Genomic DNA, 14,127 nt, shown 5'->3' with positions numbered 1-14,127 from the left:
CCGCAAAAAAAAAAAAAAAATAATAATAATAAAATGCTTCTCTTTAAAAAAACAAAACAAAACAAAAAAAAAAGAATTGCTAGGGACTTCAGGGTCCAAGAGCTGAGACCAGAGCACTGCACAGCTTCTGGAAGCTCTCAGGCATCTCCGGCTGGCTCTACCTCCACTCGCCCTTCTTGGTTTGCTGGACCCCCCCAGGGACCACACGGGTAGCCGCAGTTTCCCTCCCCACCCCCCTTGGAACTACTTCTCCCCAGTAAACAGCTCGAACTGGAAGGGAGTGGAAGGTAGCTGAGCTCCAGGCTGTCCACTGCTCCCCACCCCAGGGATGTACTGGGAGGACCGGACCTGGCAGGGCCTGTCCCGATGACAGGCTGCTTTGGAGCAAAACAACTGACTCATGAGTGGGGTTGTTTACTTCTTGTAAGCCCCAGGGGCCGGCCCACCTCTTGTCAGCTCCGCCAGCGTGGGGCTGGGGCCGGAGACAGTTGTCCAGCTCCTCGTGGGTGCAGAGGCTGTGCTAGGTGGAGGAGAGCCTGGCATCTGATGCTGCTCTGCACAGCCTCTGCCCCAGGAAGCCCTTCTCCTCTGAGGAAGTGTTGGGTCCCTGCCCTCTGACATCGCCCAGCTGGACAGGGCAGAGAGCTCCCACATCCAGGACTCTGCCTTTGGAGAGACCCCAGTCTGAAGCAGGTGGTGGGACCTCTGGCACCTAACCAGCTGTGAGCTTGGGCGAGTCACTTAAGCTCTCTAGGCTTGGTTTGTCTGTCGATAATAATAGAACTTATCTCAGGGTGATGATAAGGGTTAAATGCATTAATTACATAAAGTGCTTGGGATAATTCCTGGCTCTTTGTAAATGCTCAATCCGTGTTAGTTTATTTTTATTGCTATTATTGTTGTTACTGTTATCGTTAAAATCACCCTCTAAAGGAGGGGAGGGACTCCTGCCCCCTGAGGGTCCCAGGCTTGCCCTCAGGGACTGGGCAGTGCAGCACAGCCCCATCAGGATCGGCAGCAAGGACAGATGTAGCAGCAGCTGGCCAATCCTGGGGACATAGATTCAGGGGTGTGTGGGTACGAAGTGCTGGGCGGGGGAGCCAGGAGAGACGCCCTTTAGTCGGCCTCTAGCACCTTGTCTTTGTCCTCTTTCCTCTGGACGTGTGTGTGCTCCTGAATCAGTGCAAAAGCAGAGTTCACTAGACTGGCATGGATGGGACCTTCCCTCCCTGTGCACTCATGCCCGTCAGCCCTGGGGAAGCGTGGGGTTCGCAGGGAACACAGAACAGAGTGGCGATACCCACAAAGTGGTCCTCACTGCGAACTGCAGTGCTGGCGCCAAGATAATTTCACATGAGTTTTTACGGTCAGTCTGCAATTAGCAGCAACTCTCAACGAGCCAGTTCTAAGGGGGCTGTGGCGTTAACATCCCCGCCAGCACTGTCAACACACCCATCCTTTAATGCCCTTAAGCAGTCAGAGTTGAGGGGGATCCATTTATAACCCTCAGTAATTTGAATATAACCAATCACTCCTCAGTTATGTGTTTTCACAGTTAAGTGCTGTGTTTTTTCACTAGAAGCAGGGCATCCTGGGTTCCAGGGAACCTGAGCCGCACTTGCCCAGCCCCTTTCTGGTCCTCCCTCTCCCACTGTGGTTTCCATCCACGTTTTGTAACTTAGAAAACGTCCTGCTCCTAAGAAAATTGCTTTTCCGACTCATAAGACAGGCAGGGCTATTCCCTTCTCACCTACCAGTGACACCCCATCCCTTCCCCGTTGGCCACTGCCCATGACCATTCACTTCCCGACTCTCAGAAGTCTCAGCGCTGGGCGAGCAGGACAGGTGAGGATCGCCGTCGGGCTTTTGCTCCCCCCATCCCCCCGACCCCAGCTGACACAGTCACAGGCCATCCCGGTGAGACGTGGAGGATGGCAGTGACCCCGAGGCTTTCTCGGTGCCCTCCGTCCATCCCCTGATGGGGGATCGCCCACCTGGGGCTCTTCCCAAGCCCTTGTTCAGTCCGGAATCAGCCCTCCCCGCTCCATCCCAATGCCTGGCGGATTCCGGGTTGCCCATCTGGGTGAGCTCAGGGAAGGCAGATTCTTCAAACTGAATCTCAACAAACCAGGATGTGGAAGGGAATGCAGCTGCTAAAACCGTCATATACTTGAAGTTATATATTTAAACAGTTATAGTAAAATCTGGTTTTATATGTGGCTAATATATTAAGTGCTTTTTTTTTTTTTTTTTTGCGGTACGGTACGCGGGCCTCTCTCCGCTGTGGCCTCTCCCGTTGCGGAGCACAGGCTCCGGACGCGCAGGCTCAGCGGCCATGGCTCACGGGCCCAGCCGCTCCATGGCATGTGGGATCCTCCTGGACCGGGGCACGAACCCGCGTCCCTGCATCGGCAGGCGGACTCTCAACCACTGCGCCACCAGGGAAGCCCTTAACTGCTTTTAGGTTTAAGAGTTCAGTGGTGGGAATTACGTTCACATTGCCGTATCACCATCACTGACGTCATCTCCAGGACTTTTTCATCTTCCCAAGCTGAAACTCTGCACCCGTTAAACACTGACTCCCCAGCCCCCTCTCCAGCCCCCCACCCCACCCTTCCTCTTTCTGTCTCTATGAGCTTGACTATTCTAAGGACCTCACAGAACTGGAAATCACACGGTATTTGTCTTTTTCAGACTGGCTTATTTCACTCAGCATCATGTCCTCAAGATTCATCCATGTGATAGCAGTCGGAATTTCCTTCCCTTTTAGGGCCAAATAATATTCCATTGTATATACAGACCACAGTTTGTCTATCCATTTACGCACTGATATACATTTGGGTTGCTTGCTGTGAACATGAGTGTACAAATATTTCCTCAAGCATCTGCTTTCAATTCTTTCGGGTGTATTCTCAGCAGTGGAATTGCTAGATCATATGTAGCTCTATTTTTAATTTTTTCGAGGAACCACATACAGTTTTCCAGAGTGGCCGCACCATTTTCCATCCCCACCCGCAGTGCATGAGGGCTGCCTTTTCTCCACATTCTCGCCAACACTTGTTATTTTCCATGTGTTTGTTTTTTTAATAACAGCCATCGTGATGGGTATGAAGTGGTTTTAATCTGCATTTCCCTAATGACTAGAGATGCTGAACATCTTTTCATGTGTTTATTAGCCGTTCGTATGTCTTCTTTGCAGAAATATCTATTCAAGCCTTTTGTCCATTTTTTAATTAGGTTGTTTGGTTGTTGTGGTTAAGTTGTAGGAGTTCTTTATATATTCTGGGTATTAATCCCCTATCAGACATATGATTTGCACATATCTTCTCCCATTCTGCGGGTTGCCTTTTCATTCTGTTGATGGTGCCCTTTAATGCGCAAAAGTTTTTCATTTCAATCAAGTCTAGTTTATCTCTTGTTTCTTTTGTTGCCTACACTGTAGGTGTCATAGTCAACAAATGATTGCCAAATCCAATGTCATGAACCTTTTCCCCAATGTTTTTCTCCAAGAGTTTTATAGCTGCTGAGGCTTTTTTTAGTTTTTAAAAAAAATTTAATTAATTAATTTATTTATTTTTGGCTGCATTGGGTCTTTGTTGCTGCGCGCAGGCTTTCTCTAGTTGCGGCGAGCGGGGGCTACTCTTAAGGCGGTGTGTGGGCTTCTCATTGCGGTGACTTCTCTTATTGCAGAGCATGGGCTCTAGGCGCGTGGGCTTCAGTAGTTGTGGCGCACGGGCTTCAGTAGCTGTGGCTCGCGGGCTCTAGAGCGCAGGCTCAGCAGTTGTGGCACACGGGCTTAGTTGCTCCGCGGCACGTGGGATCTTCCCGGACCAGGGCTCGAACCCGTGTCCTCAGCATTGGCAGGCGGATTCTTAACCACTGCACTACCAGGGGAGCCCGCTGCTGGGGCTTTTTAAGAATACAAATTCCAAGCCTCATGCCCGGCCTACCTCTCCTACCTCAGGAAGCCGTATTGTTCTGACGCTTCTCAGTGATTTGGGGGCTAGTCTGTCTTCCCATAAAGTTAACAAATCTTCTTCATAGTAACCCCGACAGCATCTTTCAGCCTTGATCTGGGTGGGCACAGTGCCGGGGGGGCTTATTCCACTCCAAATCGCATAAGATGACAAGAAAGCGTTTAAGTATTCACCTGAAATCTGCTTCACTTCTGCCTGTGGATCCGAATGTTGTCATCTGAGAAAAACAGACTAAATGGAAGTCTTTATCCACACATTTCAACACGTTCTTAATGATGGTTCAGATAGTCTCTTCTCTACAAAAGAAAGACTCCCCAACTCATTTCAGTACTTCCTGAAATGACCCAGTTTTCCAGATCCCACCTGTCCTCGTTACCCTCCTCTGGAAGCTCTCAGGTTGTCAATGATCCTCTTAGAATTATGGCACCTGGACTGATCTACCCGGTCCTGGCAGGGTGACATCCAGAGCCTGACGCCGGGGACAGCATCGGCTTGGCTGCCGGCTGCCCTAGGTGGCAGCTCAGGACATTTTTACCTCCTGAGAAGAGAAGAGGAATTTGTTTTTCTAAAAATAGGGAGGTCTGGAATTTAATCTAAATAAGGAGATGAGTTCCACAGTCATCTGCACACACCTAACCCCCAGTGTTGGGGTGGGAGGTGGGGACGCTGCACCTACAGAGGTGAGTGTGGGCTCCGGCGGGGGTTGAGGGCGTGCGGACGGGGCTGTGTGTGCCCTCCAGCCCCTCCCTCCTTTGACTTGCACGCGCCTCTCACGTCTCCTCACCGTCTCCACTTCCGTCTGTGTAAATGGTGGTCTGGGTGGGCAGGAACCCCAGCTGCGTCACCAGCAGTGCTGCTGTCACACCCTCCCGGGGGCGCCGTTCACCTGGGGTAGAGTAGTCTCTGCAGCCCTGGCAGGACCGCCGTCTGGCGACCTCAACCAAGGACCGCAGAGCTTTAGGCAGAGCCCTGCGGGTGTGCCGGGGAGCAGCGGGGCTCCACCGTCGGGTGGTCCCTGCCCTGCGTGGCGGCTGGCTGCTCCTGTCCTGTCCCTATTCGTTCCCTCCTTCCCCAGCCTGTCCTCTTAAACCGTGCTCGGGAGCTCGGGAACAGATGGGATTCGTTTCCTCCATGGTGCTGAAGTGTCCTGACGTTGAAAAATGTCAAATAAAATAAACTGTAGGCCCCGGTCTCCTCCCAGGCTGGCTTTTTGCTCCCAGAGGCAGGAGCCCAAGCCTTAACGAAAGCCTCCCGCCTTGCTGAGTGGCCTGGGCCTGGGCAGCCCCCTCCCGAGGAGGAACGTCACTCCCTGGGCTCCAGGTGGCTGATCCCAAGATGCCACACCGCACCCCCTTTAGGGACAGAATCCTCCTACAAGGGGCACTGGGTTTGTAGGGTTTGTACAGAGAGAGAACTCTGGAATGTGAGTGGGCAGGGAGGAGAGTCTTCCTCCCCTGCCCCTGTCTCCTCTGTTACGTGGCAGGCATTCCACCCCGTGGGCGGCTGGACCAGGCCGGGCTTCTGCCCGTGGAACACAAGGATTGGGGCAGAGGGGTAGGGGGCCATCCTGGGGAGGACCCGGCGTTCAAGTTCAGGAAGGAATCAGCTCCTGCCCTTGAAGGGCTTCACGTCTAAAAGATGCCTGCGGTATCCACGGCAGCAGCAGAAGTGAGGCGTAGTTGATGCAGACAGTGGCCGTTGCCTCTTCGGAGGTAATGTCTAACGGTGACCTGCAGCTTCATGCACGTGGCCTCGGCCGACCTTCTCTGGGCGCAGGGGAAGGAGCATCTGAGCAGCCGGGGCTCCCTCCTGAGCCCCCTCTAGCTCGCGGCGTGGCACTAAGCAAGTTCCCAGCCCCTCTGAGTCTCCGTTTGCTCATTTGTAAAAAGGTCATCATTTGTGCCTGGGGAGGATCAAGTGGAAAAGAGTAAGAGTGCTCTAAAAAGTATGAAGAACTGTCGGTCTGAAATATTTATTCTGGTTTCAACGTACGGTTCTGTTCATTTAACTGGTGGCCTCTGGCTTAATTAGGGGCTGTTAGAGTATCCACGAGATTTCTTCAGCTTGACGGATGAGTTCACAGAGTTTGGGCTTTGACTCTGTTGAGGGGGGTGATCTCGTTTTGCATTTTTACACCGTCTTGAGGTACTTTCCATCCTGTGGTGCAGAGTTAAATGACCCGGCCTCAGAGCACAGCCTTGCCGACATGGCACGCCAGGACCGGCGGGGTTGCAGAGTGGTGTGGAGTACGGCTCGCGGCTAGACAGAGCCCTGGCTCTTCTCGTGAGCTCTGTGTGTCACTGTGGGTGCCTGCTCTCCCTCTGCCCGAGTTCCCTTGTCTGGAAAAAGCAGAGAGTGGTGGCACCCTAGTCTGTGAGGCTGGTGCGAGCACCGAATTAGTAAACACGTTTACTCTGTATATAGTAAGTGTTAGATGTTAGCCATTGGGGGCCCTAAGGTGTCACACGCACCTTCTGAAAGACGCGACAGTATTTGGAAAAGTGTGTGTTAACCTTCGTGCTCGTTCCTGAGCCTCCCTGGGAGGAGGACACACTAAGTGGTTCACCACGCAGGATGGCGGCGTCCTGACCCCCTTCTGCCTGCTCATGCAGTGCTATCGTGTGGCAAAGGGTGCCCCTGTGCGGCTTGGAGACCACTGGCCACGGGTCCGGCGTGTGGCTGTGCCGTGTAGCAAACTCATTGCACACAGGACCGCGCGAGTGACCATGGGTCCTCTCCCGCCGTGACCTGGCTAACGGGGCTGTCTGTACCTCACTCAAACACGTGTGCTGTGCATGAAGTGTGTCCTGGGATGGAGTCCCCAGCAGCAGACCTCGAGACAAAGATTTGCGTGCAAGTGGTTTATTTGGGAGGTGATTCCAGAAAGCACTGATGGGGGTGGGGAGGTGGGTCGGGGAGAGGAGGAAGCCAGTGCAGGATGCGTTCTGTGCGGGTCACTGTTGAGGTCAGCTGGGCTTGGGGGTTCTGGGAGATTACATGCCCACCCAGAGGGCCAGGAAGCCTGGATATTTATCTTTCGACGCCCAGTCGTTACTGGCTGAGGGCGGCTCCCAGGGGCATTGCATCCTGGTGTTTTCTGCTGCTTCACACAGACTGAGAGTCACAGGTGCCTGCAGAGCGGCTGTGTCTGTGTTTATGGGAACAGTAACTGCAGAGGGGACATAGGTGGCATACAAGGGACATCAGTTATAAAGAGGGAAGATGGGAAGGGAGGAGCTGTGGAGTCAGATTCCTGGTCTGTTGGGAGCGAGGGGATGGCTTCAGAGAGCCAGTGGCTGTCAAAACACCCTTCATTCCTAAAACAGAATAGTGAAAGCATTGCTGAGAGTGTGCGGGGTGGAATCACAGGGTCTGTTCAGACCCAACAGGGTCGCTGGGAGGTTGCAGTGAGCCAGGTATTCCAGAGGGGCAGCTGGATGTGTGCTGGTTGCCAAGGCGACGGATGCAGGCAGAGGAGGGGCCCCTCTGGTGTGTCCTAGTAACCTACAGTTGAGCTGCCGGGTTTTCCCCGAGTTTGATGATATACAAGCTGGTTGACAGTCAAGACGGATAAGGGTTGCGGAAGCCGTGGAGACGGGTCTGGCACCTCCCCACCAGTCCTGCCCGCCTGCCTGCCTGTCCACTTGTCTCTTCTCCTTCATCGTCGGCCTCCTCCTTTCCCCACCCACACACCTTATGTTCTGGGATGAGCCAGCTGGGCTCGTGGAGTGCTGGAAATTCCATGCAATCTGATATTACAGGAAGAGCCCAAGTCTGGAGTGGGCTCAGATCCCAGCTCTGAGGCTTTGGGGAGGCTGTGCGTCCATTCTGGTGGGGCTGGTCCAATGGGAATAGGGTCGTCGTGAGACTGTTATGGAGTACATCGTAATAAAGTGCTAGGTATACAGCAGTGCTCGGCAAATGTTACCTACCTCCCCTCTCTCGGTCGGCACCTAGAAAACCAACGCTCTGAAGGCCGCCTGCAGAGGGGGACTTGCCCAGCTGGGGGGTTGGGGGGTGATACCTAGTCGCTCACTTGTCTGTGCCCGGTTCCTCCCGCCACCCCTGCTGGAAGCCTCCCCAAATTCACCCCATTGCAGTGGGACTGCTACCCGACTCGGGGTCGTCCTGGAACTTGTGTGTATAATTTGTGCTGTAGTAACTTGTGCTTTTATAATTCTCTAACAATTGCGCGGCACATGTGGTTTACAAAACACTTCTGTGGCACTCTCTCATTTAATCTTAACAGCTCTGTGAATCAGGTATTCTTTTCCCCATTTTACAAGCGAGGAAAGTGGAACTCGGCTTCACTGGCTGGCCAGGAGCTCATAACTTAAAAGTGGCAGCACGGGAGCAGAGCCGGGCGCCTCCGACACCTGCCCTCCCCGTCCCGTGCTCCCTCCAGCTCGCCCGCTGCCTCCATTTGTGTGTAGTATGTGTGTCCCTAAGCTTGGGGCGGGGGTCACAGGCCTTACTGCCACTGCAGAAGGAGCTCCCCTCAACACCCAGCAGGCCGTGCTGTTGGAGGCCCCCTCCCGGAAGGCCCCTAAGTGACTGCTCTGTCTTCAAGGATAGGGTCGTGCTTTGCAAACCGCAGAGCGGCCACAGCCGGGAGCTCAGGGCAAGGGCAGAAGGAGCGACGCGCGCCTCATGAATACAGGCTCTGTCGACCGTGGCTCAAAGGCTGAGCTGTCCCAGGATGCTCGCGAGGGGCCAGCTCTGGCCTCTGGGGTATCAGATGTCTCTGGCCAGGCAGCAAAGGACCATTCACTGTGGCTGAAGAAAGGCCAGCAGGCCAGGCTGGGCACCCACCCACTGAGCTGTGCACGGGCTGCCCCAGAGAGGCTGCAGGACTGAGTTGCTGTTGCCCGTACGTTGGGGCCATGATGGAGCTAGCACAGGCAGATGCATTGAGGTCTGGATTTGGAAAACAGGCGGAACGAGTCAGGCCTTGAGAGACCACAGGCAGGCAGCTATGGTAGAGACAGACAAGTGCTCACCAATCCACAGGTCAGGGTCACGGAGAGACGGGTGGACAAGGTGATGCTGGGGCTGGCGCAGGCGGTAAACAGAGCCAGTGCGCGGGACGTGCAGCCGAGCGGGGGCGAGGGGAGAGCCACGCAGACACACGTGTGAGGGGCTGGATACAAAGAGGCTTCCCTGGCAGAGGGCAGGGCGTGTGCCAGCCACACAGGCCGCAGAGCGTCCGAGAGGTGGAGGGACCAATGTCTCACCAGCCCGCCTGCTCTGCCCGCCTTGGCCGGCTCGTATTAAGAGGGGTCCAGGGAGTTCCCTGGTGGTCCAGCGGGGAAGATTCTGCGCTCCCAGTGCAGGAGGCATGGGTTCGATCCCTGGTCGGGGAACTAGGCCCCCCCCCATGCATTCCGCAGCTAACAGTCAGCATGCCGCAACTAAGACCCGGCGCACGTAGCCCAATAAGTAACTATTAAGAGGGGTCTGCCCTGTGCCCTGTCCCTTCCTTCTTGTGGGCCGTCTCCAGCCAGACCCGGGGACACGTCTCCACCGTCGCGGCTGCCCTCTGCTCCTGACCGCTCAGCCCCGTCCAGCCCCTTCCCTGTCTCCTCTCCTCACTGGCCACCCTCTCAATCTCAGCCTCCTCTTCCTTGTCTGGCTTCTGTCTCAGCCCCTGTGGGTCTGATGACAAAGGGGCACTTCAGGAGCAATGCTGTCCCCAAGGACAGAGCCCGGCGGTGGCACTTCCGGCAGCAGAGGCTCCCAGGACTCAGCTTCCCGCCGAGTATGATGAGAAGAGGAGGCACAGCTATCACCTGCCTGTCACCGTCCCCTCTGAGCGGCGAGCCCCTGCAGCCGCCCTGTGCCGTGCTCACCTTTCCTCGATGGTCCCCGCGTTAGGTCCTTCCCAGCTCCGAGCGGTCGCCCCTGCGGTCTGGGTGGCAGCAGCCGTCCCGTCCCTTGTGGCTCCTCCAGTCCCTGTGGTTAGTTTCCTGTTCTTGAGAGATAGGCCGGCGCCGTCGGTGGGGCGCTCCAGAGGCCAGTTGCCCCGGATTTATCCTCGGTTTGGCGCTGTGGCCTGCGTGACCCTGGATGAGTGACTTAGCCGCACCGTCTGAAGGGAAAGGGGATGACAGTGCCCACCTCATGCTGCTTATTCACATGGTCAGTAAGTACTTCTAGAGACCTGCTGTGCAGACACTTGGGCGTACAGCAGGAGAAAAAGGCATCGTTCTTAAACTCATATACAAAAGAGAGAAGGCAAACCGGCCAGCAGGTAACTACGTGGTAGATCGGGCGGTGCTGTGCGTCATAAAGGAAGATGAAGCAGGGTGAGGGACAGACTGTGGGTGGGGGCTGTTGGGGAGCGTGGTCAGGGAAAACTCTCCAGTAATTGATGCCCAGAAGAGCATGTGCAAAGGCCCTGGGGCAAGAATGGGCATGTGTTCAGGGAAATGCAGGGAGGTCCGTGTGGCTGAAGCAGAGTAAACAAGACAGACGGTGATCAGAAATGAGGTCAGGGTGTAGCCAGGGGCCAGGTAGTACAGGTGAGGGGCAGCCACAGGCAGCTTCCAGGCAGAGAAGCAATGAGATCAGACGCGTGTTGCAAAGCGTCTGCCTGGCTCCTGTGAGGGGGCAGCGAAAGGAAGCTGCTGGGATCACCTGGGCGGGGCGGGGTGGGGCGGGAGGCAGAGATTGGAGCTCCAGCTCAGGAACGGGGAACCTGGGTCAGCGGGTGCTTCGGCCAACCTGAAATCACTGCGCTGTCCTCGGGGGTCTCACACGCATACACACACTCACACACACACTCGCGTCTGCCCGGGGGCAGCTGAGGGTCCGGCAGGCCCTGTGGAGGGCGGGCAGCCTCCTGCTGTCTCCGTTCCCACCGCCCCATCTGTCCTGCGCTCTCAGAACCACACAGAGACGCTGAGGTTTGGGACGATGTGAAACAGTTGCCCACTGTGTGCGATCTGGCGGGACGCCGCCTCTCCCAGCTGCAGGGTGGCAGGGAAGGCAGGCCTCCTCAGAGGTTGTGTAAACATTTGGGAAGCAGGCACACAGCTGGGAGTGCGACCCCCTCCTCCAGCTGGCTCGTTTGCTGCCCCAGGAACATCTCAGCCGGACCTGGGGCTGGGCTTTGGGACACCCCACCACGCACGCATCTGCCCTCCAGGCCCGACCCACACTCTCCCACCCACTCTCCACCTCTCCCCTGGAGCCCAGGCTGCCCTGGGGAGGGAGTTGGGAAGAAGTGGCAGCACCGCCCCAGAGCCAGGCGGCCTGGGTCTGCAGAAGGGCTGCCCTTCCTCAGCCCACCTTCCCTCCCGGCGAACACCTGGGCGCCGAGCCAGAGGAGCCCTAAGGCTGCTTCGGCTCTGACATTCCACATCTCCAGCCATGAGAAGTGTGTCTGTGCGGGGCTCAGGCACAGCCCTAAGGGGTCCAGAGCCGAGAGAGCTCGCCAGGGTCACGCACAGGGAGCCCTTGAAGGCCCGGGCCTCCCTGAGAGGCCAAGAAGCCCACCGGGGATCCGACAGCCCCTGGCCTGGGACCCACGTCATCACGGCTCCCGTGCCTGGGGCCAGAATACCTGAGGCCACGCTCTCAACCTTCCTGAGCTTGAATGCCCTAAAGCAGGTGGAGACTAACACCTGCCTCACCCTAGATCGCTAGGTTGTTTGAGAATGAAATCCTATGTTATGATGGGAATGTGCTACCCAGAGGCCGGGAATGATTTTTATAGATTTCTTCTATCAAGGTCACAACAGATGATCCCCCAGAATTCAGTGGGGTCATTGGGGGACCCGGGGGTGGGTTTGTAAAAGCAGAGATTAGAGATGTAGTGAGGTCATTCCCCACGGACAGCGTGAGGCCCCACCGGTGTGGACACCGGCTAACTCACCGCCCCCCGCCCCCCCGCATTCTGGGCTGACTCTCTCTCATCGCCCCTTTCTGTGTGGTGAAACGCTCTTTGTTCTGTCTGCCCGGATGCTACCAGCTCGGTGCGCGCAGCCAGGACGTGCAGGGGTCTCCGGGCCCAGCTTCCCCCGAGAGCCGAGGGTCTCGTCTGCTGGCCGAGACCTGTGCAGGGGCAGAGACTTTCCTACCTAAAGGAGGGAACAGCCTCGTAACTGAGGGGAAAGAGGGGAGTAGGCATCGGTCCAGAGACAGAGCCTGCCCTGGTACCTAGTCTTCTGAAGGGTCTCACTTCCCTGGCTCACCAGGAATCAGGGGTGCGACCAGGGCCCAGACAGGTGAGACGGGACCTCAGACCACATGGCCCTTCCTGGCAAGTCCTTCTCTTCTCTTGCCTCTAATCAGCCCCGTCTGCCTTGAGACTGTCGTTAGGGAGAGGACCAGGGCCTCCCACAGTCTCCTCGGATGCCTCTGTTGGAAACGGAACATTGGTCCAGAGCCCTGGGGACTGAGATCCCAGGTGTGTGTGGCGAGGGGTAGGGAAGGGAATCAGGCTGAAAGATGCGTGCGTGTTAGTCTCTGTGCCGTCCTGTGCTTTGCACGTTTCCTGGCCTCCCTGTGCCTCAGTTTCCCCCTTGTAAAGAGCCTCTCTGCTGGGCCTGGCACAGGGGACACACGTGATCTGGGCTCCCGAGGGCTGTGAAGAGGAGGCTGTCTGAGATGCAGGCCTTTTTCCTCTCTGGCTGGGTTTTCTTTCTGGAAAAGAGCCTAACTCTCAGCTCCCTCTCAGCAGGTGTCTCCCCCTTCACCCCGCCGCAGGCTACAACTCTGCAGCCTGGGACCCAGAAGGAAGAGCTCAGTCACCCCTGTGGGCCCTTCACTGTGGTCAGAGCAGCTGGGCCACGCCCCCCATACTTGGCCACACCCCCGTGAGGGGCGAGGTCGGGGCTGCTGACCCGAGAGGCCGCGGTTTCCTGTCTTCACAGAAGCCCCCACACAGCACTGCTGTCCAGTTACCCAACGCGCCTTGACCTGGTGGCTGGGAATAGCAGGTGCTAATTTGCATGCTATTGATTTAAGGAGCAGAGTCTCCAGGGACCCTGTCCTTACCCTGTGGAAGCCTCTACCAAGCAGGAGGGTGGGTCCCAAGCTGGAGGAAGGTAGGGTCTCCGTGCAGCCCACCTTCCTCCTTGAGGAGGAAAGAGGAACTTATGCAGGGAAACCTCAGATCCTTTTGGGTTCTGACAGGAACCAGTTCCAAGGAGGAGGGGGTTTACAGATCCTCCAGCCCAGAATCCTCTTAGCAGGGGACTCAGAAATCTGGGACCCCTTCCCTGGGCTGAGCTGCTGGCTGGCTTGCTCTCTTTCTGGCCAGTTCCCCCATCGCTGTTGGGGGTGAAATGTAGGGAGGGGAGGGCTGCAGGGAGGGTGGGCGGCGGCTGGGTGTGACGCAGGGGGAGAGGCCCACAGCTCAGCAGGGCTGTGAAGGCCGTCATGGTGTGTGTGTGGCGGGCAGCAGGGGAGGGGGGAGCGGATGGCTCAGTTCCCTGCACAAAAATCTAGTCCTCCAAGTAAACCCCTGTGCCTTACCCTCTTCAGGCCTCCCCTCCCTCCCTCCCTCCCTCCCTCCCTCCCTCCCTCCCTCCCTCCAGGCTCTGCCCAGAAAGCCACAAAGGAGGAAACCTGATGGAAAACGCACAGCTAGATCTAGAGGAAAACATCCCCTGCTGGTGACATTCCTCTGGCTGAGACAAAGTCATTTTACCCGGGATTCCATGCTGGCTGGGGCTAAAGAGAATCCCTCATGGTGCACGTCCCGCGTAAGCTGTTCCCCAGATGACCCAGGCGGGCCCCAGCGCAGAGGATCCATCCCGCTCACCCTCCATGTAGGCTGGTGGCGAGGATGGGGTGCAGGGAAGTTACAGAAGAGCCCGGGTGGGGCCTGGCCCGGGCCACGAGGTGGGAGACGCTGCTGCAGAGCCTGCATTCCTCGGATTCCCCCCCACAGCTGCTCAGCCTGGACCCTGGTGCACCTTTCCTGAATCTCACCACCCAAACCACTCAGAGACAGTAAAGGGAATGGAAATCGATTCCCTGCCATGCTAGGGGGTCGCCTGACAGCTCGGTGCTGGGATCACTGCAGCTCTTTACTCCCCTTTGGGCTCAAAGCATATTTGGAAAACTTGTCCGCAGCACATGGACCCTCAGAAACAGACCCCTCCGCAACTCAGTCTGTTCAGGGATCCAGGACAGAGCTCCC

The 14,127-nt window shown here is 56.6% G+C and overlaps 1 protein-coding gene across 2 annotated transcripts in view; it reads left to right on the top strand.

The window, feature by feature from the left end:
* NAV1 (neuron navigator 1) overlaps positions 1–14,127 on the top strand; it is a 211,635-nt gene that overhangs the window by 132,301 nt on the left and 65,207 nt on the right. The window lies entirely within an intron of this gene.

Source organism: Globicephala melas, chromosome 1 (genome assembly GCF_963455315.2).
Source record: "Globicephala melas chromosome 1, mGloMel1.2, whole genome shotgun sequence".
NCBI classification, from domain to species: Eukaryota; Metazoa; Chordata; class Mammalia; order Artiodactyla; family Delphinidae; genus Globicephala; species Globicephala melas.
The sequence above is the reverse complement of the archived record's forward strand: the minus strand, read 5'-3'. Positions and strand labels throughout refer to the sequence as shown.